The 21,563-nt window shown below is 35.3% G+C and overlaps 1 pseudogene; it reads right to left on the bottom strand.

Annotated features, from left to right (window-relative positions):
* Positions 1–740: 740 nt before the first annotated feature.
* Positions 741–1,801, bottom strand: LOC146406182 (olfactory receptor 4C15-like; annotated as a pseudogene).
* Positions 1,802–21,563: the final 19,762 nt, after the last annotated feature.

Genomic DNA, 21,563 nt, shown 5'->3' with positions numbered 1-21,563 from the left:
TATTCAGCATATCTTTACTGAGCTCCTACACCAGGCTTCTCTGGACACTAATGACACACCAATGAATAAAAAAAAATAAATTTCCTGCCTCATCACTTATATTCTATCACTTACATTCTATGTGAGAAGGCAGACAAAAAATAATAAGTAAAAAAATTATATAGTATATCAGCAAGTGATGAGTTATCTCTAAAAATAAAGAGGAGATAGGGAGAGGGTTCATGAAATCCAAGGTGTAAATTGCTGTTTTTAAACACCTAGCCATGTGATACAAGAACACCCACAGGGGAGCTTCTGTGAATGTGCTAAGCACTTCCATTCCTGAGTCATGATTTTTTTTTCATCTGTTACTGAAATTGTATCCTAAATATATTTTTTCATGTGAAATTGCTTCCATTTATAATCTCTAAGATAGTTTGGTCTTTCCTCCACAAAGGATTTCCTAAGCATCAAAGGAGTGGAAAGAGGTCTGATAGTTAATGCCTCTTTGTTCTTCTTCTGATTTTTAGATTCCAAGTAAGCATAAAATTAAACTCCATTTAATTTTCATGTGAGGATACTAAGTTGCCAATTCAGAGTTCATAACTAATCTAAACATGAAAACATCTTTTCCTGACCCTTATGTTATGTTTTTATACTACCTTACTTTACCACCTGTCCAACAAGGCCCATCCACATAAAGTTTGTCTAACAAGAAAATTCAACTTTTTTACTCTTATTTTTATTCAAAATTTATTGTTCTATTTCTCATTAGAAACCACCATTATTCTGTGCCACACTATCTTCATGGAATTTTTAACTTCCTATGTCTAGAAAGTGTAAATCAAAGGATTAAGCAAAGGAGTCAGGATTGTGTAAGATATGGCTACCATCTTGTTAAAAGAGAAAGCAGATTGAGGTCCTGCATGCACAAATATGCACAGGGCAAAGAAAGAAACCACAACAGCAATGTGAGCTCCACAGGTGAATAGGACTTTCCACTGCCCCTCAGTACTACAGGTTATCAGAGACAGCAAGATGACCCCATAGGAGACAAGCGACAAGGAGATTAGGATGCAGATAAACCCACTGTTGGTGACCACCAAAAGGCCAAAAATATCGGTATCAGTGCAGGCAAGCTCCGCTATTGGGTACAAGTCACATATGAAGTGGTTGATGACATTAGCACTGCAGTGGGCAGCAAGACAGTGAAGTGCATTTGTATTGAGGAATGCAGTAACCCCCCTGCCCACGCCACCACCATTAGATTGCCACAGAGCCTCTGGTTCATGGCAGATGAGTAGTGCAAGGATTTTCAGATGGCCACATAACAGCCATATGCCATGGCTATAAGGAAAAAGACCTCCACTCCATCAAAGAAATATTTGGCTAAAAGCTGGGCTATGCAGCCTTCAAAGGAGATGGATTTCCTCTCATAGAGGCCACAATTATCTTTGGGACAATGACAGAGGAGAAGCATGCATCCAGGAAGTACAGAAAAGCCAAGAAGTAGTATATGGGGGAGTCCAGGAGGGCTGGGCTATTACTGGTGGCAACCACAATCAGCAAGTTATCCCAACAGTTGCAATGTAAATAAACAAAAATACAACAGATAGTATCTTCTGAACATTTGGATTCTGTGAAATCCACAGAGGGATAAACTCAGTAAAAATGTTTTGATTTTCCATGATCTACAAGGAAAATGTGAAAGCTACATCAGTGAGCATGTAGGAAGAATAACTATGTGAAAAAAAATCTGTCTCAGCCAAGTTTTTAATATTATCACAGTCATCAAGTTGGTGCATCCACATGAAAAATTATCTTACATGCTTGTTCTTGTCTGGTTGTGTAGAACACAAAATTAGAAACTGCTTTTTGGGGTAGTAGTGGGATATTAGGAAGAACTGAGGTATATAGAGTTTATTAAATATAAGTATACTGTCAAAGATAGACATTCCAATGAAGGGGAAGGATAAGATCCATGTGTGGTAGGGATGAGAAACATTTTTCATCTCAATTGCCAACTCAACACTTAGTAGTGGTTTCCTGAAGTGAACTGTGAGACAGGTTCTGAAGTCAAATCCAAGTCCTGAGGAAAGAAGGATGGCAGTTTATTAATCACACCTACCATGTGCATGGAATTGGAGCAAAGATGACTTTCATGTCACCCCTGACCAGGAAACTTCTTTATCTACAAGTAGAAGAAGATATAAAACCTAGTTTAAGAAGTGCATGAAAATCATGGAAATTCCCCTTATTTCTTTAAAAGACTGAAATGAACTGATACATTTAGATTAATGAATTTGTTTTTTATAAAAGAGAAAGATCAATCTATGCCCTGTATACTAACACCTAACATGTATACATGTGTTGAGATGTCTTTTCTCGTCACTCACTATTTAAAAATAAGAACAAAAGTTAAAAAAAATAGTATCACCTACTGATGAGTATTATTATAATGACTATGAAGGGAGTGCCTGCTCAGGGCCTTGTGAGTAGGAAACAATCCATATTAGATGTCATTACAGTATTTTAGTGGTAGGAAATTCATGCCTAAAAAGAGAAAATCAAAAAAATAACAATAGTTGAGTCTGTAATTTTAACCAAGAAACTGTGAGAACAAGGGCCAAGTGCTTCCCACTGGTTCTACAGAGAAAGAAGTTAATTTTTTTTTCTTTTCTGGCAAGGTTGACTTTCAGAGCAGGGTTGAATTTTCTAGAGTCTCCATTCACTGTAGAAGATAAACCTTCTGATTGCTTTGTTACTATTTGAATGATTCCTTTTGATGAAGGACACAGAGCAAATGATATTGAATCAGAAGGTAAGAATCCAATTACTTGCAGATAGAAATTGACAACTATCACACAGGTCAGGAAAAAAAACAATATGTTGAAGACAGCCAGAATTTAATGCTTTATTAATTCTTTGAAAATTACTTATATAATATTACTCAGTCATATAAAGTATGACTCACAAATCTGTATCTGTTTCAAATGTATGATTTACTGTAATTAATATAGGGATGTTCATATATAACCTCCCTACACATAAGGATTATAATGAGGATCAAACTGGAAAATGTGAAAATGTTGCTTATGGTAAAACACCCTTACCAATTTTAGTTACTTTTTTCTCTTAAAAAACCAGACAACTTATCCACACAGAAAGATATTCCATGGGCCAGATTATTACTTCAACTTTTGACTTCATTTGCCATAGCAGGTTTGTAGAATAATTGTGTCCACATCTGTATATATAACAGAAATTTACCAGTCCAATGATGTGAGTGTATATGTTCATGTACATACACTTATATTCTATGCATTTTAAAATAAGCAAGTGAAAGAATAGTTAGACTTCCTGCAAGCATTAAAAATGTTTATTTTGGGACATCCCTGGTAGTGCAGGAGGTTAAGGATTCAATGTCACTGCTATGGCTCAGCTGCAGATGCAGTGGGGTTTCAATCCCTGTCCCAGGAACTACCACATGTTGGGAGCATGGCCAAGAAAAATAATACTAAAAAGGTTTATTTTTATGTATGACACTGACAGCTAACAAAAAATAATTTGGAAATGTTAGTAAAATTAATATACAAGTGTGTATACTAATAATTGCCTTTTTGTTTTCTTTAAAATAACAATTTCCATTATGTTTCTAGGGTACCAGACATTCCTAAACAGTGTCTGCCCTGTGAACTCCAACCCAGCCTGTTGTCAAGAAAACAAGAGTATAATACAAATCCTTTAAGGTAATCTAATCAGTCATTGACCAACTATTAGAAGGCAAAAAATTATCAATATATGATCCAGCTCTCATCAGCTTATCTTTGGATCAAAGCATGAGAGACAGTGAAATAAAATGAGTAAAGACAACAGCTCCACAGATTATTAGAGACCTAGGTTCAAATCCAGGCTTTTCTACTAGGTTATATAATGTGATGGGAAAGGTAACTTAAAATTCTCAAGAACTCAGATTCTAACCTATAACTTCATGTTGTCACAATGCCTATTAATAGAGTTTTTAGGAGAATCAAATAATATTCATAAAACCATTTAAGTCATTAGACTCACTGGAAACAAGCAAACCTCTCTGAGACTTTGACACACAGCAGAAATGGCAATATTTAACTCTAATTTCTGCTTTATGATGACCATTCATCCTCATATATTTGTTATATCTTTAATGATTCACAGTTTTGACAAATATACTCCTGGTAATGTTATATAATAATTATTAAGGAAGAATAACTGAGCAGTAGATAGGAACTCTGTACTATCTTGAGAACTTTTACATTAATATAAAATTACTCCAAAATGAGAAGTTAAAGTAATATAATAATTTTTATCACTGATATAAAAATATAGCAATTCCAGCTTCATAACCTTGTGTTATTGAAGAAACCATAATTCTCTGAGTCCTCCCCAATGAAATATATAGAGTAACCCTGTTCAAGATTCTAACCTATCAAAATCAAATAAGACAGTTATTACGAACATGCTTTGTAATGCATAATTCAAGAGGGAGATATGAAATATCAATATAAACATTATTTTTAAATAGTGTCTGTACACACAAGATGAACTGGTGAAATGAATCTATGAAAATAAAATATGTTCCTAAATCATGCTTTTTAAAATATATCTTTCTGGGTTTTGTTTGTTTGTTTTGCTTTTTAGGGTTTAACTTGGAGCTACAGTTGCTGACCTATGCCACAGACACACCAACGCAGGATCCAAGCTGTGTCTGTGACCTACACCACAGTTCAAGGCAAAGACAGAGTCTTAACCCACTGAGCAAGGCCAGGGATCAAACTTGCAGCCTCATGGTTCCTAGTTGGATTCAATTCTGCTGAGACAAGATGGGAACTCCTAAATAGTATCAATTCTACATTGCAATGAAACGGCTTGATTCATGTAATCTTATTGGTAAATGTTTTATCAAATATTTCTAGAATCATAAATATGTTTGCACTCCTTATAATAGTAACCTCAATCCTAAAAATTATTCTATAGTTAAAATGATGTGGTATAAATTTTATAATAGAAGATGATATTGTGTCATATATAATAGTGAACATTCAGAAATATCTAAATTGTTGAATAATAAAACACTTATGTAAAGTCTACTACAAATTAATAGCATAGTGTGCCAAGCATAAAACACTAATTAAAATACAAGGAAATAGAAGGTGAAGAATTTTCATAATATGTTAAATGAGAAAAACAAAAATTGTAACAACCTTGTTCATTTATAAAGACTTTTTAATATAAATTTAAAATCAAGAAAGGAATATATGAAAATATATTTTAATTTTCAATATGTATTCTGATATAAATGTAAGAAAATTTAACATTACAAACCAAATTTTAAAGCCACAGCACCATATTAGTCTTCATCTACCTATTTGTTCAGAAAAAGAACATGAGTTTTGAAGAAAATTTTATTATCTAGCCAGTGTAACTAATTTGCTTAGATGGAACCAATATTATAACATTGAATCTTATACTAAAATTATCTGCTGTAAACCATCCACAAATAACCAAATCAGGGTCCCAGCCCTCGCTATCCTATGTGTTCACTCCAATATCAAATTTCACTTTATATACTCCTAGAGCAAATAGTTTTTCTGTTTACTTTTCTCATATAATAATTCCATGGTCTTTCCTTTCTTCCTTCCTTTCTTTCTTTTCTTTCTTCTTTCTCTTTTCTTTCTTTCCTTCTTTCTTTCTTTTTCTTTCTTTCTTCTTTCTTTTGCATTTTAGGGCCACACCTGTGGCATATGAAATTTCTTAGCCTAGGGGTCAAATCTGAGCTGTAGCCACTGGCCTATGCCACAGCCACAATGAGGAAGGATCCAATCTGCATCTGTGACCTACACTAGAGCTCCTGGCAACACTGTATCCTTAAACCACTGATAAAGGCCAGGGATTGAACCTGCATTCTCATAGATACTAGTCGGGTTTGTTACTGCTGAGCCACAATGTGAACGCCAGGTCTTTCTGTTCTTAAAAGTCATATTCTTTAAATGCTAGAGCTGCATTGGAGACTGTACAGGGCTGTGGGCTATCTCTTAGAACTGAAACTCTGTAAGAAATTTTGCCTCCTTACTGTTACCATTGCCCACTCTTTCCTTCCCATGTGGTTTGGCAACAAAAATATTTGGCATCAATCATTCTGAAAATAAAATAGAAATTCCATTTCAACTTTGAGGATGATGTTACCCATTATATTATAGCTTCTATAATATTAATGATAGGATATTTGACATTACATGAGAAATTAGTAGTAAGGCTGTCATATAAGTATTGTTTTCTGTTAATTTTTTTGTCTTTTATGATATTTAGGGCCACACCCAAAGCATATGGAGGTTCCTAGGCTAGGGGTCTAATTGGAGCTGCAGCTGCCAGCCTATGCCAGAGCCACAGCAACACAGGATCCAAGCCACTTCTGTGACCTACACCACAGCTCATGGCAACACCAGATCCTTAACCCACTGAGAGAGGATGGGAATCAAACCAACAACCTCATGGTTCCTAGTCAGATTTGTTTCCACTGTGCCATGATGGGAACTCATTGTTTTATTATTACATAGATTAAAACCTCATTCTCATTACCCTCCCTGTAATATCCTTTGAATTTTTGATCCAGGATTACTATTTCCTTCAGCAATAAAATATTTAGTCTTTGTCTATCCAACTAAGTATATTCTTTTCCTTTGCAGGTTGAGAAATGTTTCCTCAGATTTCAGACCTTTTCTCTCTTCTCAGTATTGCTCTGATGACATCTTTAAATGTCACAACCTTTCTACTCTTACTATTTCTGGAATTTAGAAAAAAAAATGCTTTCTAGGTTTATACCTATGTTCCTCCTTATGGATGCCTGAGACCTCTTTCCATCTGTTAGCTCATTCTAAGTGGGAGATGATCCACAATCACTAGCACTAAGGCAGTCCAGAACTTCAGCCATTTAAATATTCTGGAACAGTTAGAAGCAGAAATCAAATGCTATTTATAACAAGTACATATAGAAAAAAATTAAATGAACAAATTTAAAATCAAAAGACTATACTCTGTGACTTGAGCAAGAGACTTTTTCCTGTTTTTCATGTCCTTCTCTGGGTCATTCCTTAGCATTTTATTGTGGGAGTATTAAGTTCTATATTTACATATCAAATAACTCCCTAAATGATCAATAGCATTTGAATTACATTGCTCCTATATTGGTATTATTTATATAGCCTCAAAGATTCCACTTTTTTATCTAAAACACCAGGATGAAGGACAGATTTAGAGGATGAATGTTCAGTGAGAAAATACAAAGAATGAACAAATAAAATACTATTGACTAGCTATGACAAGACTATTCACTTTTATTTCACAGTTTTGTGTTGGAGAAAAATGACCCTGGCTGGGATCATCAAAAATGATGATTGGAAAATGAGACACATGAACACAGGGAGATCTTGACAAGGCTCTTTACTTCTGCAGAAGTGTGTGGGTACTCAAAAAGCACATCCCAAAGAGGGAAGACCACTCCCACTTATCCCTAATGGAGGTCATATACCTGTCCTCTTCCCATTGGTCAGGTCAGGACACATATTCTTGTCAGTTGGCTAATTTGAAACAATTTATTACAGGGAGACTAGGGAAAGAAGGGGATGGAGGAGGGTGTCTCAGATGAAGCAGGAACAAAATAAAGTAACCAAGACTGCCTTTGATAGAAAAGACATACATTAATTCTCACTATTTTCCCCCTTCATTTCTTTATCAAATATTCTTTTCTTCAAACTCTTTGAGCATAGTTTGACTTTTATGTACTATTGCATCTCTCAGAAGCATATTGGCTTGGTGGGTCCCAGTTGTTTTGTCAGGGTGGTTTTATTAATATTTGAATAAGTACCCTGGCACAAGGAATTATACAACATCCAACTAGGACAGGGACACTAACTACACAATTAGAGGGGTGAGGATTGAAGCTATTAGTCCCTTCCATTTCAAAACCAATTTTATAAGTGGTCTATGAAGGGGTCATTAATACCAGAATTTTCTGAAAGTTTATCTGCTAAGGTCACTAGTCTGTTGTAGGGTCGTGGTGATGGTGCCATCTAGGGCAGTGTTATTGGGAATGAATGTACAACACTGGATACCAATCATTACACAGATCCCACCCTCTTCTGTTGGCATCATGTCTAAAGCAAGTCTATTTTCCCAAGTCATTTTACAAGTTGGCCCTAGTTTTTGGCTATTCCTTTAATGGTATTTCTAGTGTAATTAACAAATCTTTGTTGATTTTAATAGATATATTTTACCCAATCAATGTTTTTGTTAATGGTTGACCACCAAAAGATAACAAATTAGAACCCAGCAGCTACCTGATTTCTAGCCATAAATTTGTTTGGAACACCCTGTGGAACACCTATTGAGTCAATATAGACCTGGGGGTCAAAGGATACCCCTCTGGGGATAATATCTCATTCCCTCATGATTGGCTGAGTTTGAGATTGGGGCCTAAATGCCAGGGTGAAAGGGATGGCCAGTTGCATGAAAGTATAGGTGTCACTATTTTTCTGGAATGGTACCCATTATTAGACTCCCACAATACCACCAGACATCTGTCTGGGACACTTGGAACTATGATATTTTGTAGGAGGTGATGTAGGACCAGCTTTCATTGCACCTAGTCAGGTTGCCTAATAAAGTCACCTTTTCCTCTTGTTGTTTTAGACACAAGGAGAAGTTGATGTTTTCATTTGGCTGCTAAAGAGTTTTCAGGGGCTGACCTGAAGAAATTTTTACCTGAGGGAATAATAGTGACAAAGTCCAACTGAACTCATCAATTCAAGTCATTTTGTCCTGGGAGAGGGTCCATCATACATTCAAAACCCTTTGGGTCTGACAACTATCTCAGAAGAAAGGGAACTACTTGGTCCTCTGGTTTCCCTGTGACACAAGCATAACAGCTGCCTTTGTGTAGTGTGACCACAGAATACTTTATCCATTTTAATCAGGTATTTGCGTCCCTGTACCCTGTTTTTATACTCACAGTCAGTCTTCCTCCAAAGGTGAGTTTTCTGTTTTCTTTAGTTAATAGGGCAGTGGCAGATACTGACTGTATGTGCTCAGGCCATACTCTGGTGACAGAGTCCAAGAGGCAGGAAAGGAAGGCCACCAACTGGTGGCCTCCCTATGTTCCTGTGTGAGGATGCCTAGAGCCATTCCCCAGCCCATGCTTACAAATAAATAAAAAGGTTTTTCAAAGGATGGTAGAAGCAGAAGAGGGCATCTGTCAGCACCCCTCTTAAATTCCTATATTGTGGTACCTCTTCCTGGCTCCATAGTAGGGGATTGGGGCATTTCTCTATAAGCTTGGAAATTGTCCTTTATATCATGTCTTTTTTAGTATGCATAGTCCCCTTGTTGCGGGTTCTGGGGCATCTGATCTTCATCCAAAAATAGATCACTGAGATAAACTTTAGAAACAAACTTAGATTTTTCTTTTAGAAGCTCAGTTAAACTTTGAAGCAATATAACATAATAAAAAAGATCTATCTAGGAAGTAAGTCTTAGTGACACTGACCACAATTAAAATAATTAGATTAACAGATTTAGCAAGTGTTCATTGAAACACATCTCTTCTTCTCTAAAATTACTCTCATTTTTATCAAATATTAGGCAAACCAAGACTAATTTATTTGCCAATTAAATATGGAGAACCTTGGCCTGATGATTTATGTAAATATAATTGATCATATATGGCTTTCTAAAAATTGGCTTTGTTAGAACTTTATAAGGAATCTCAGACCAAGCTTTTAAAAGGCATCTCAGGGCTAGGAAAGTCATGTCAAGGGCTTGTCTTGGAGATTTTTATTTTAAACTTCTTGGTGAATTCCTTCCCTTTTGAAAATCCAAATACCTTTAGGTTTCTACAGGCTACATAAAATGTGGCCTTCCTAATTTATCTGATAAAGTTTCTGGGAACCTGAGAGTTTCCATTTTCTGAAGAAATCAGGTAGCGAAGACAGAAATGTTTCAATACTGCTTACAAAGGTATAATTTACCAAATTGCTTGTTGGGGAGAATTTCTTTAAACCTGGAAAACACAGATGAAAAGTCAGTATTATTTTAAATATAAACCATAAAATTTTAACCATATTCACCAGTTCACACAGTTCAATGTAACCAATCATTTTTGTTTAAATGCTTATGAATACATCAGATTTTCTTTTAGAAATTTTAAATATCTTACCCAGCTCATCATTAAGGTCTCCAAGTCAGAAACTTGTATTTCTTTAAAAATTCTTTTTATAGATCTTTTTTTTCCACTGATGATGGGAATATTTATTTATTTATTTATTTTTATTTACCCAATACATTTTTTTTTCTACTGTATGGCATGGTGACACAGTAACACATACATGTATACATTATTTTTTTCTTATATTATCATGGTCTATCATAACAGACTAGACATAGTTTCCAGTGCTACACAGCAGGATCTCATTGCTAATCCATTCCAAAGGCAATAGTTTGCATCTATCAACCACAAGCTTCCAATCCAACCTACTTCCTCCCCTCCCCTTGGCAAGCACAATTCTATTCTCCAAGTCTATGATATTCTTTTCTGTGGAAATGTTCATTTGTGCCATATATTAGATTCCAGATATGTGAAATCATATTGTATTTGTCTTTCTCTTTCTGACATACTTTACTCAGTATGAACTGTCTAGTTCCATCCATGTTGCTGCAAATGGCATTACTTTGTTCTTTTTTATGGCTGAATAGTATTCCATTGTGTATATATACCACATCTTCCTAATCCAATCATCTGTCAATGGACATTTGGGTTGTTTTCATGTCTTGGCTTTTGTGAATAGGAGATTCAATGAGCATTCAGGTGCATGTGTATTTTTAAGGAAATATTTGTCTGGATATATGTCCAAGAGTGGGATCACTGGATCAGTTGGTAGTTCTATGTGTAGATTTCTAACGTATCTCCATACTGATCTCCATGGTTGTACCAGCTTATATTCACACCAAAAGTGTAGGAGGGTTCTCTTTTCTTCACACCCTTTCCATTAACTGTTATTTGTGGACTTAATAATATGGGCATTCTATCTGGTGTGAGGTGGTATCACATGGTAGTTTTGATTTGCATTTCTCTAATAATCAGGAATTTTGAATATTTTTTCTATTGCTTGTTGTCCATATGTATATCTTCCATGGAGAAATGACTATTCGTGTCTTTGGCCCATTTTTAATTGGGTTGTTGGCTTTTTTTGCTGTTGAGATGTATAAGCTGTTTGTGTATTTTAGAGTAAAGCCCTTGTCAGTTATCTTTGAAACTATTATCAAAACTCTTACCAAAGAGGTTATAGATGGAACAAAACTTCACATAATAAAAGCCATTTATGATAAAACCACAGCAAATATAACACTCAATGGAGAAAAGCTGAGAACCTTCCTACTAAAATCTGGAAAAATGCAGGGATGCCCACTGTCACTGCTGCTATTCAACATAGTATTGGAAGTCCTAGTCACAACAATCAGACAAACAAAAGAAATAAGGTCATCCAAACAGGAAGAGAAGAGAGAAAACTATCACTGTATGCAGATGACATGATACTCTACATAGAAAACCCCAAATACTCAACACAAAAACTGCTTGAAAGGATCAATAAATTCAGCAAAGTAGCAGGATATAAGATTAACATTCAGAAATCAGTTGCACTTCTGTATACTAACAATGAAACTTTAGAAAAGAAATACAAAAACACAATTACTTTTAAAATTGCACCCCAAAATATCAAATACCTGGGAATGCACCTGACTAAGGAGGTAAAGGACTTACATGCTGAGAACTATAAAACATTAATCAAGTCAATTAAAGAAGATGTAAAGAAATGCAAAGATATTACAGGATCCTGGTTTGGAAAAATTAATATTGTAGAAATGGAAATACTACCCAAAGCAATCTATAGATTCAATGCAATCCCTATCAAATCATCCATGACATTTTTCACAGAACTAGAACAAACAATCCAAAAAATTTATATGGAACCACAAAAGACCCAGAATTGCCACAGCAATCTTGAGGAACAAAACTCAAGCAGGAGGCATAACTCTCCCAGACTGCAGGCAATATTACAAAGCCACAGTCATCAAGACGTGTGGTACTGGTACCAAAACAGACATACAGACCAATGAAACAGAATGACAAACCAGAAACAAACCCAGACACCTATGGTCAGTTAATCTTAAACAAAGGAGGCAAGAATATAAAATGGGAAAAAGACAGTCTATTCAGCAAATATTGATGGGAAACCTGGACATCTACATGCCAATCAAAGAATCTAGAACACCCCCTCACACCATTAATGAAAATAAACTCTAAATGGCTTAAAGACTTAGATATAAGACAAGACAACATTAAACTCCAGGAAGAGAACATAGGCTAATCATTCTCTGACATCAACCTTACAAATGTTTTCTCAGGTCAGTCTCCCAAAGCAACAGAATTAAAAGCAAAAAATAAATAAATGGGACCTAATCAAACTGACAAGCTTTTGCACAGCAAAAGAAACCAAAAAGAAAAAAAACAAAATACGCCTTATTCAATGGGAGAATATATATCTTTTTGAAGAGGAAATTTTTTGCAAAGATATTGGAGTAAAGTCATTAACTTAACAGTGACAAAAGACTTAAAACACATTTTAAATCTGATCATAATGAAAATTGACAATGAAACTTGTTTACTGTTGTGACATATAACATTTTGAAATAACTAGAAAAAAAAAGAATTAGAACATTGTACCAGTACATCTCCAAATTTCAGAAACTGTAAAAGTTCTAGATTATCTATATTAAAAAAATCTATTTATCTGTATAATCTGAGATTTATCTCTCATTTGATAATGCTCTCTATGTATTTTAACATTCTAAATAATTTTAATAAATTTAATTTTTTTGAATGCCTCAACTGTCCCGTGAAACATTCTAAATTTGGCTGAGTTAAAAATACTTTAATTAGAATTTGTCAGTGTTTATAAATAAATCATTTTTGTTTAATTTGGTCAGATAGAATCATAGGTCGCTGTGGAGAATTCTTTTTCCTTAACCAAAGTTACAAGAGATCTCAAAAGCAAATACAGCAGATCACTTAAAAAACATTATATAATCTATTATCAAAGTAGCATTCCAAGGACAATTTGTTTTTTTTTTTCAAAGAAAAGCCAAGTTCAAGTTTTGCACCAGCTTATTTTAAAATCGATTTACTCCATTAAACTTATTCTAAACTTAGTTCTGACAATGTATACCCCTTCTCTCAATGTCTACTTCCCAAAAACCTTCCAGTACTTTCTGTATCCATTAGTTTGTCCTCTATTTTCCATTTAAAAGAAGTTAGAAGACTTACTCTTCTTTCCCCTTAATAAAATAGAATTCCATTCCTCACTCCTTCTCACATAAACACTTTCTCCCTCTTTTAGTAAGTTCTCTAATGATTTATCTTTCCAATCCTCTATATATTTTAAAAATTATTTTTGGAGAAATATTTGGCCAACTTTTAGTTACAAAATGAAGTTTGAGCATGCCCTTTCCTAAAGGGTTGGTGGAATCTATTTCACCATATATTTTCATCCAAGCTCTGAGTCTTCCCAAAAATTTAGTTGGTCCTTCCCCTTTACCTTGCTGTACTTCAAATGCCGTAGACATATTTTGGTCCAAGGTATGACACCTCTAATTCCCTGAATTATGAGATTTCTCAAGTCCATCATATGCCTGCAGTGGACAGCATTGTTATTTTCCCACCTGGTGTCCTCATAGGGAAATATAGTTTCCTCCCTAACTTCCCCTGGCTTTGGAAGGTAGGTTCACTCCCACGAGGCCATGGATGCCCTTTGAGTCATCCCTTCTTCCCCAGAAAATAGAATGCTCAAAATAGACATTAATTTGGAACATGTACAGACTTGTGGTCCAAGGAACTGATTCACTTGATCTGTTACCCCATATGGGTCCTCCAGAAATGACTTCAATTCCCTCTTGAAATTTCAGACCTCAATTCTGGTTAAAGGGACATTTACATATCCTATCCACCACCACCCCCCCCGACCTAAGGGAAACTCCCATAGTGGGAATAGCTGTTAAGCTCTTCTTGTCTGTCCCCAGGGGTAGCAATGTGAAACAGAAATTTTTGAATACCTCCCTGACATTATTTTAGTCCTCACCTAAGTCTGAAATAAGGCCCTGTCATATCTTTTGGTTTTATTGAGGTGGCGGGCTTTGACTTGTTGGGCCATGGCAGTGCACTTCTGCCTGCACAGTGAGCCCTGCATCCCTCCCTTTCCTATGCTGACTCTGCCAGTGTCACCTGTGCACTCCCACCTGCAGGGGGGCTCTACACTCCCCTCCTGTGCTTCCCTGGCTGCAACAGTGGCAACAACTGTGGTGGGAGGGGGCCAGCACCAATTTGGGGATTGCATGGTGAATGTTCTTCGTTTTCCTCCTCATTTTGAATGAGCAGCTGACAGACCTAATCCTTGTCCAATTTTTCCCACTGCTCCTCAAACACGATCTCCAATGTGATCTCAAGGAAAAAAATAAAGAAGCAAAATATTCCTCCTTGTCCTCAAATTGCTATTTAAGGTTATGAATCTGCAGAACTGCCTCTCAGTTCTCAGGGTTTAGAAATTTCTCATCATTACAATTTTCCAAAGCACAGTTATCAGTTGTTTCACTTGGTCAACTATTTGTAAAAATTTTACACCCACAAATATTTAGTTTTTTTTTTTTAACTTCTCCTGGGTTTCTGTTGGAAGATGCTCTTGTTACTTTTGTATTCATAAATAGAAACCTGTGTATACTGGGATAGAACACGGTGCCTTTGCAGAATTGGTGTGAAATACTTGTGTATTTATTAAATAAAAAAAAAAAGAGTTCTGGGATAAGGCATGGCATCAATCCATAAAGACGGGTACTGTTTGGGGACTAGAGCAACAGAACATGTTTATTAAAGTGTAACAAATTTTATGTATAAATATGCAAACATATATAATTAATACTCAATGTGCTTTTCTTCTCTCAGAACTTGAGCTTGATATGCCATAACTTTAAAATTAAAAGAACAATTTATATAGATTAAAGGATTTTTTCTATTTTCATTTTTGGAAAAGAAAGGATGGCAGGTCTCATTACTCTGAAGGAATGTAGCATTGGGAATGAAGCTTCGGGAAAATATGGAATTAGTTCATGAGGACCCTTCAGAGACAGTCTATAAAAAGTAGTTTGCCCCTCCATAAACTATTATATCCTACCTATTTTTGTGTGTAGTCACACCCCTTGGAAAGAAGTTGATTGAAATCAGACTAAGATCAGTGTCATAGTCTCTCTAGTGAGAGACTAAACAACCTAGTGATAAAATAAACATCCTTTGTATTTAGAAACCAAACTCAAGGCTGTAACAACAAGAAGTTTTATCCTGGAGTTACTGCTTTAGTACAGTGGATTAAGGATCCTGAATTGTCTCTGAAATGAATTAAGTCACTGCTGAGTTTCAGCGGCTTCCATTCCTGCATCCCTGGCACTTGACATCCATATTGCCCAGGTGGAGCCAAAAAACAAAAAAGAATCTTTATCCCAGAGTTAATCATAGGTAAAAAAAAAAAAAAAAAAAAAAAAAAGGTCTACAAAGTTTCTATTTTCTCAAAAGGGGTATAAATATAGATGCTCTATCTACATATAGACAGAGACATTAAATTATAAAGTATGTTAACTCCAGCATGAGTTATATTCATTCTGTTTCTCTTAACAAGGAAAAATGGTAGTAGAGGATTTTGTACTGTTATCTTCCATATTAAATATTCAACTATTAATCTGAGATTATACTTGCTTCCAAAAAGTATATTTGGAAACATGCAAACTGGAAAATTCGAACCCCTCTCTTATTTATATTTATTTTTCTCTCAATGTTTTTATATGATATATGAATTTGCAAAAATAAAAAAAATCTAAGTTAGCTTTATACTTAGTGTCACTCAATAATATTTATTAAGCATCTACTAGGTGACTGACAGAGGTCTACCTCAAACACAAACAAATAAACATAATACATGACCTTAAAGGAACTACAAACTTGTGGGGGAACACAGAGAAAATAAGAGTCAAGACATAAATTTTAAGATCTAGCTTGTGATCATTGATGTTAAGTATATAACCTGATTGAGAATTAGAGAATAACTGAGGGAATGAGTAAAGAAAGTCATAAGAGAAAACATGTCTAAGGAGGTGGGAATTCTTCTGAAAGTGGATAAAATGAGATGATCCATCCAAGTTAAAAATCTGGAAAAGAGGATTCCAAGAGCGAGCAGAAGAAGATAAATTTAAAAACCTGAACAGTGAAAGGCTCAAATTATTCAAAAGATTGGTTAAATAGGAGAGAGAGGTAGAGACAGAGAAATATAGAGAGAGGCCATAGCCCTGTGAAAAGAGGAATGGGGCAAGAAATGTACTGGTGACATAGGCAGTAACAGCACTGTTTTGACTAATCCTGATTCCATAATTAAAAGAGGTCATTGGCTGCTGTTTCCTCAAAAGACTTGAATGAATCTGGATGGTAAGAACTCATGGTCCTTGTAAGAAAGAATTGCTCAAAGCATATAAGTTAATATCAGAGGAGGATTTCTCTTCATCCAGTTTCCTCATGGTGTATTTCACCTCTATTTCTAAGGGTATAGATAAAGGGATTTAACATAGGTGAGTTGATGGGCTCAGAAACAGCCATTGCCTTGTCTATGGGGTACATGGCCGCAGACCTGAGGTACAAGAATATGCATGGCACAAAGAACATGACAATCACTGTGAGGTGGGAGCCACAGGTGGAGAGGGCTATATACCACCCTTCAGATCTTCAGGACTTCAGAGAGCAGAGGATGATCATATAGGAGGTGATGAGGATAAGAAAGATGGCCACATATATCAACCCAATATTGAGGATGACTAAGAAGCACAGGAGGTGAATGTCCATGCAGGTCAGTTTCAAAAGTGCAAACAGATCACATATAAAGTCCTCTATGATATTGGGACCACAGAAAAGTATTTCACACATGAAGAGAAACTGTATTATTGTGTGTATACCTACCTCCCCCACACACAGCCCTGAAGCCCTTGCCAGCAAAAGGCAGAACACCCAAGGCCTCATGATGGGCATATAGTACAGGGGCTTAGAGATGACCACCTAGTGGTCTTAAGCCATCAAGATGACAAAGATAATCCTCATGCCACCAAAATTGCTCAGTGCAAATCTGGGCCATGCACCCTTTCAAGATAGATGCAGTGCTCTCAGACAGGTAATCCACAATGATCATGGAGGAAATTACATAAGAGAAAGTGATATCCAAAAGGGACAAGGAGGGAAGCTCCCATTGTGGCTCAGCATGTTAAGAACCCAACTAGTATACATGAGGATTTGGGTTCAATCCCTTGCCTCACCCTGTTGGCTAAGGGAGGGAAATTTGGTGTACATAACTAACATGTATGGATTTTGACATCAGAACACCTGGATTTCATCATTTACCTTTCAGGGATATAATTAACTAGAAGTTGTTTATTCTATCTAAATCACAGTTGCTTTTTTTAGAGTCATTGTACTAAACATATTAAGTTCCTAGCATTATAGTTTAAATTTTAATAATCAACTTTATATATATTAAAATGTGATTTAAAATGTGAACTTATAGTTAAAATTCTTATTAAATAATATAATATCCTGACATATTCTTTATGTCTCATGAAAATTGGCCACATACACCCCCTTTTAATTCCAGATATGAGGTCCCTTGAGTACACATACCTAGCAAGATTGAAGTTAAATTGAGAATAGGTAATAAAAGCTATCCCCTTAAAGAGACCTAGATAAATTTTTTATTTTTCACATTACAATTACTTCTTCTGAGCACCTATAGTCTGCCAGACGAGCTCTCTGTGCCTCAGTTTCATAGTCCATAAATTGGGAAATTAATATTATATACCTGAAAGTATTGTTGTAAAGATTGAATGATTTTATAAATGTAAAGGCTTAGATAAGCATCCTTATTTCTTTGTCTGGCATAAGGAGAACACTACTTACAACAAACTATTTTAAAACAGATCTCCTGCCTTTGGATCATGTGATTACATGTGCATCTATTAAATGCTTAGTTGGGTCACAAGATATCAGTTTAATAAGTCCTCAAAACTTGAATTGACTTTAAAAGAAAAATCTTCCAAACTTATTTTCTAATTTACAATTCTAACCAAAAGTAGAACAGTTAAAATAAAAATAATTTATTTTTATAAATTATAAAAATAAAACATGGCCCTTGGAAAATTGTTTATATACATAGAGTGATGCTAAGTTTAAAATCAAATTAAGTATTTTGTAATGAGTATGGAGTTTGGTTGAGGAATATGACAAATTTTCAAATATAGACAGTTGTAGTGGTTATAAAACACTGAATGTATTGTCACTGAATCATACTTAAAAATGGTCAAAATTATGAGTGTTATGTTGTATTTTTTTACCACAGAAAAATAATCTGAAGCCAAAACTAATAATAGTGAAATAATGTCAAACAACCTCTCCCAACCATAACCACTGATTCTCAATGACCCTTTATTAACAGTCTATAAATGTTACTTAGATATGGATGTATGTAGGTATATGTACAATCATTTATGGCTATGGATATGTAGAGTCAATTTACTCTATGTAAAATTATGTAACATATAATAATGCTCTTGAAATTCTAATTACAGTTTCTGTGGACACTATTTGTCAGTATATATGAATTTTCCTTTATTTTAATTGCTGCATATCATTCTATATTAAGGTTAAAACATAATTCCTTTTACCAATGCATTTTTTTTTGTGTGTGTCTTTTTTTTGTTGTTGTTCTTGCTATTTCTTGGGCTGCTCCCACGGCATATGGAGGTTCCCAGGCTAGGGGTTGAATCGGAGCTGTAGCCACCGGCCCACGCCAGAGCCACAGCAACGCGGGATCCGAGCCGCGTCTGCAACCTACACCACAGCTCACGGCAACGCCTGATCGTTAACCCACTGAGCAAGAGCAGGGACCGAACCCGCAACCTCATGGTTCCCAGTTGGATTCGTTAACCACTGCGCCACGACGGGAACTCCAAATTCTTTTCTTTTTTTTTTTTTTTTTTTTTTTTTTTTTTTTTGGTCTTTTTGCCTTTTCTAGGGCCGCTCCTGCGGCATATGGAGGTTCCCAGGCTAGGGGTCCAATCGGAGCTATAGTCACCGGCCTACACCAGAGCCATAGCAACGCAGGATCCGAGCTGCGTCTGCTCACAGCAATGCTCGATCCTTAACCCACTGAGCAAGGGCAGGGATCAAACCCGCAACCTCATGGTTCCTAGTCAGATTCGTTAACCACTGCGCCATGACGGGAACTCCAACCAATGCATTTTTGCTTGAAATTTCTTTTATTTCTAATACTATGCTTTACACACAGGATCACAATGAACATCAGTCTCAGACTTCTTCACTTATTTCTATGGGAGAAATACATATCATTACCAAGATAAAATATACATGTATGTTTAAATTTGACAGATTCTATGGCTTGCTCTCAAAATCCTGAAGCATCTTTTATTCCCATAAATAGTATATTAAAGAGTACTTTTCTCAAAAGCCTTACCAACAATAAATACTCTCGACCTTAAATATATATATATATATATATACACACATATATATATATATATTTTTGCCATTTCTTGGGCCACTCCCATGGCATATGGAGGTTCCCAGGCTAGGGGTCTAATCGGAGCTGCAGCTGCCTGCCTACACCAGAGCCACAGCAACACAGGATCCGAACCGTGTCTGCAACCTACACCATAGCTCACGGCAATGCCGGATCATTAACCCACTGAGCAAGGGGAGGGATTGAACCCGCAACCTCATGGTTCCTAGTCGGATTCGTTAACCACTGCACCACGACGGGAACTCCCCTAAATATATTTTTCAAAAATGAGTTGAAGAATCATCTCATTTTAATTTGCATTCACTCAATCATTCATTCATAGAATTTCATTGATAACATAAATAATGAAGTTTGGCTTCCAGAGTTGAGTTAAAGCAATGGAATATCTATATAGAGATATATGATCTGTACACATATACCAATCTAACAATAATAATAAAGATTTAGTATAGACTATATACCAGATATTTCGCTAATACATTAAACATGTTTCTCATTTACTCCTCATAATTAGCTATGCTGAAACACATTTTATGGTTGAAATTAATTTGCAAGAATATACAGTTAGGAAATGATAAAGCCTGGATATGAATCCAAGGAGCCAACTCTACAGATGATACGTGTTTCTAGTGTCTGAATTTCTTATGGAGCTAAGTGACTTATTCAGGAAATATCTGGATAACTTGAAGTTGAGAGTAGTGTATTTAAGGAGAGTGTCTTTATTATCATTTGTAAGGAGCATCAGTGCCCTATATTCCTCCAAAATATGTTACCAGAGCAAGGCATAATTGACAGACAATGTGCCTAAATAGGGGCCTCTTTTTTTCTTCCTTATTTTTTTTTCTCCAATAAATTATTTTTTTTCTACTGCACAGCAGTATCTGGACAAAAATTTCCTGATAATGAAGGGCTTTTAAAGGGTTGTTTCTGTCTGTAAGTCTTCCCAAATCACTGTGCTTTCCTTGAAAGCTGAGTAGGAATGGAGTTATCTATAGTAGCACATTTTTTAGGATGGAAATTGCTATACCATTGTAGGTAAAATAATAATGCTTTCTAGGGATGCTTCCAGAGGGAAGGGCTTAATTCCTGAATAACTTTTCTTATCACTTAAGCAAGAACACCAATACCACCCTTGTAGGTAGAACTGCTCCCACAAATAAATGTCTGCATTTTTATATATCTACATAATGTATATTTAATCCAAATTTTTAGTTTCATTAATTAGAATTATTAACTTATCAAGACAAAACACCACATAATATTTCTTAAAGGTGATTAATAAAAACGACAATTAAATGTAGTTCATACATGAGGCATTCAGAAATATATATATAATAGACATACTATTAAACAATTATATATCTTACTAATATAATATATACACAGAAAATTGCTTGAAAAAAGGAAAACATAAAATCTGTCTTAAACTATTCTATATATACAAGCTACTCCTATTACCCCTTTTCCTAAGACATGTACTGAAACACTATTTTTATATGCTAATTCCATGATATGATAGAGATCAAAGGTATAAACTTAAGTTTTGATAATGCTAAAAGAGATTAAAGTAAATTAAGCTAAAACTGTTGATAGGTCAAGGTTCTCCATTCTGAGGCTAAAATTTGTTTATCAGACAAAACAGATGAATTACTGACAGTTTTGAAATATATTTGTGCATGAATAGTGATTCAATGATTTCAAAATAGTAACTTAAATTAATAAGACCATGTTTAATAATCAAATAAGTTCTTAAAATCACCTCCAAAACTCAGTCTCATATTATCTCTGTGACTTCTAATAATCTAATGTTCCCTGTAAGTAGAAGGC

The sequence above is a fragment of the Sus scrofa genome, chromosome 1, assembly GCF_054392235.1.
Source record: "Sus scrofa isolate SSC_HxYL_T2T_F1_AM1 chromosome 1, Sscrofa_HxYL_maternal_Yorkshire_Landrace_v2.0, whole genome shotgun sequence".
Lineage (NCBI taxonomy): Eukaryota > Metazoa > Chordata > Mammalia > Artiodactyla > Suidae > Sus > Sus scrofa.
Note: the sequence above shows the minus strand (reverse complement) of the source record. Positions and strands in the feature narration are given on the sequence as shown.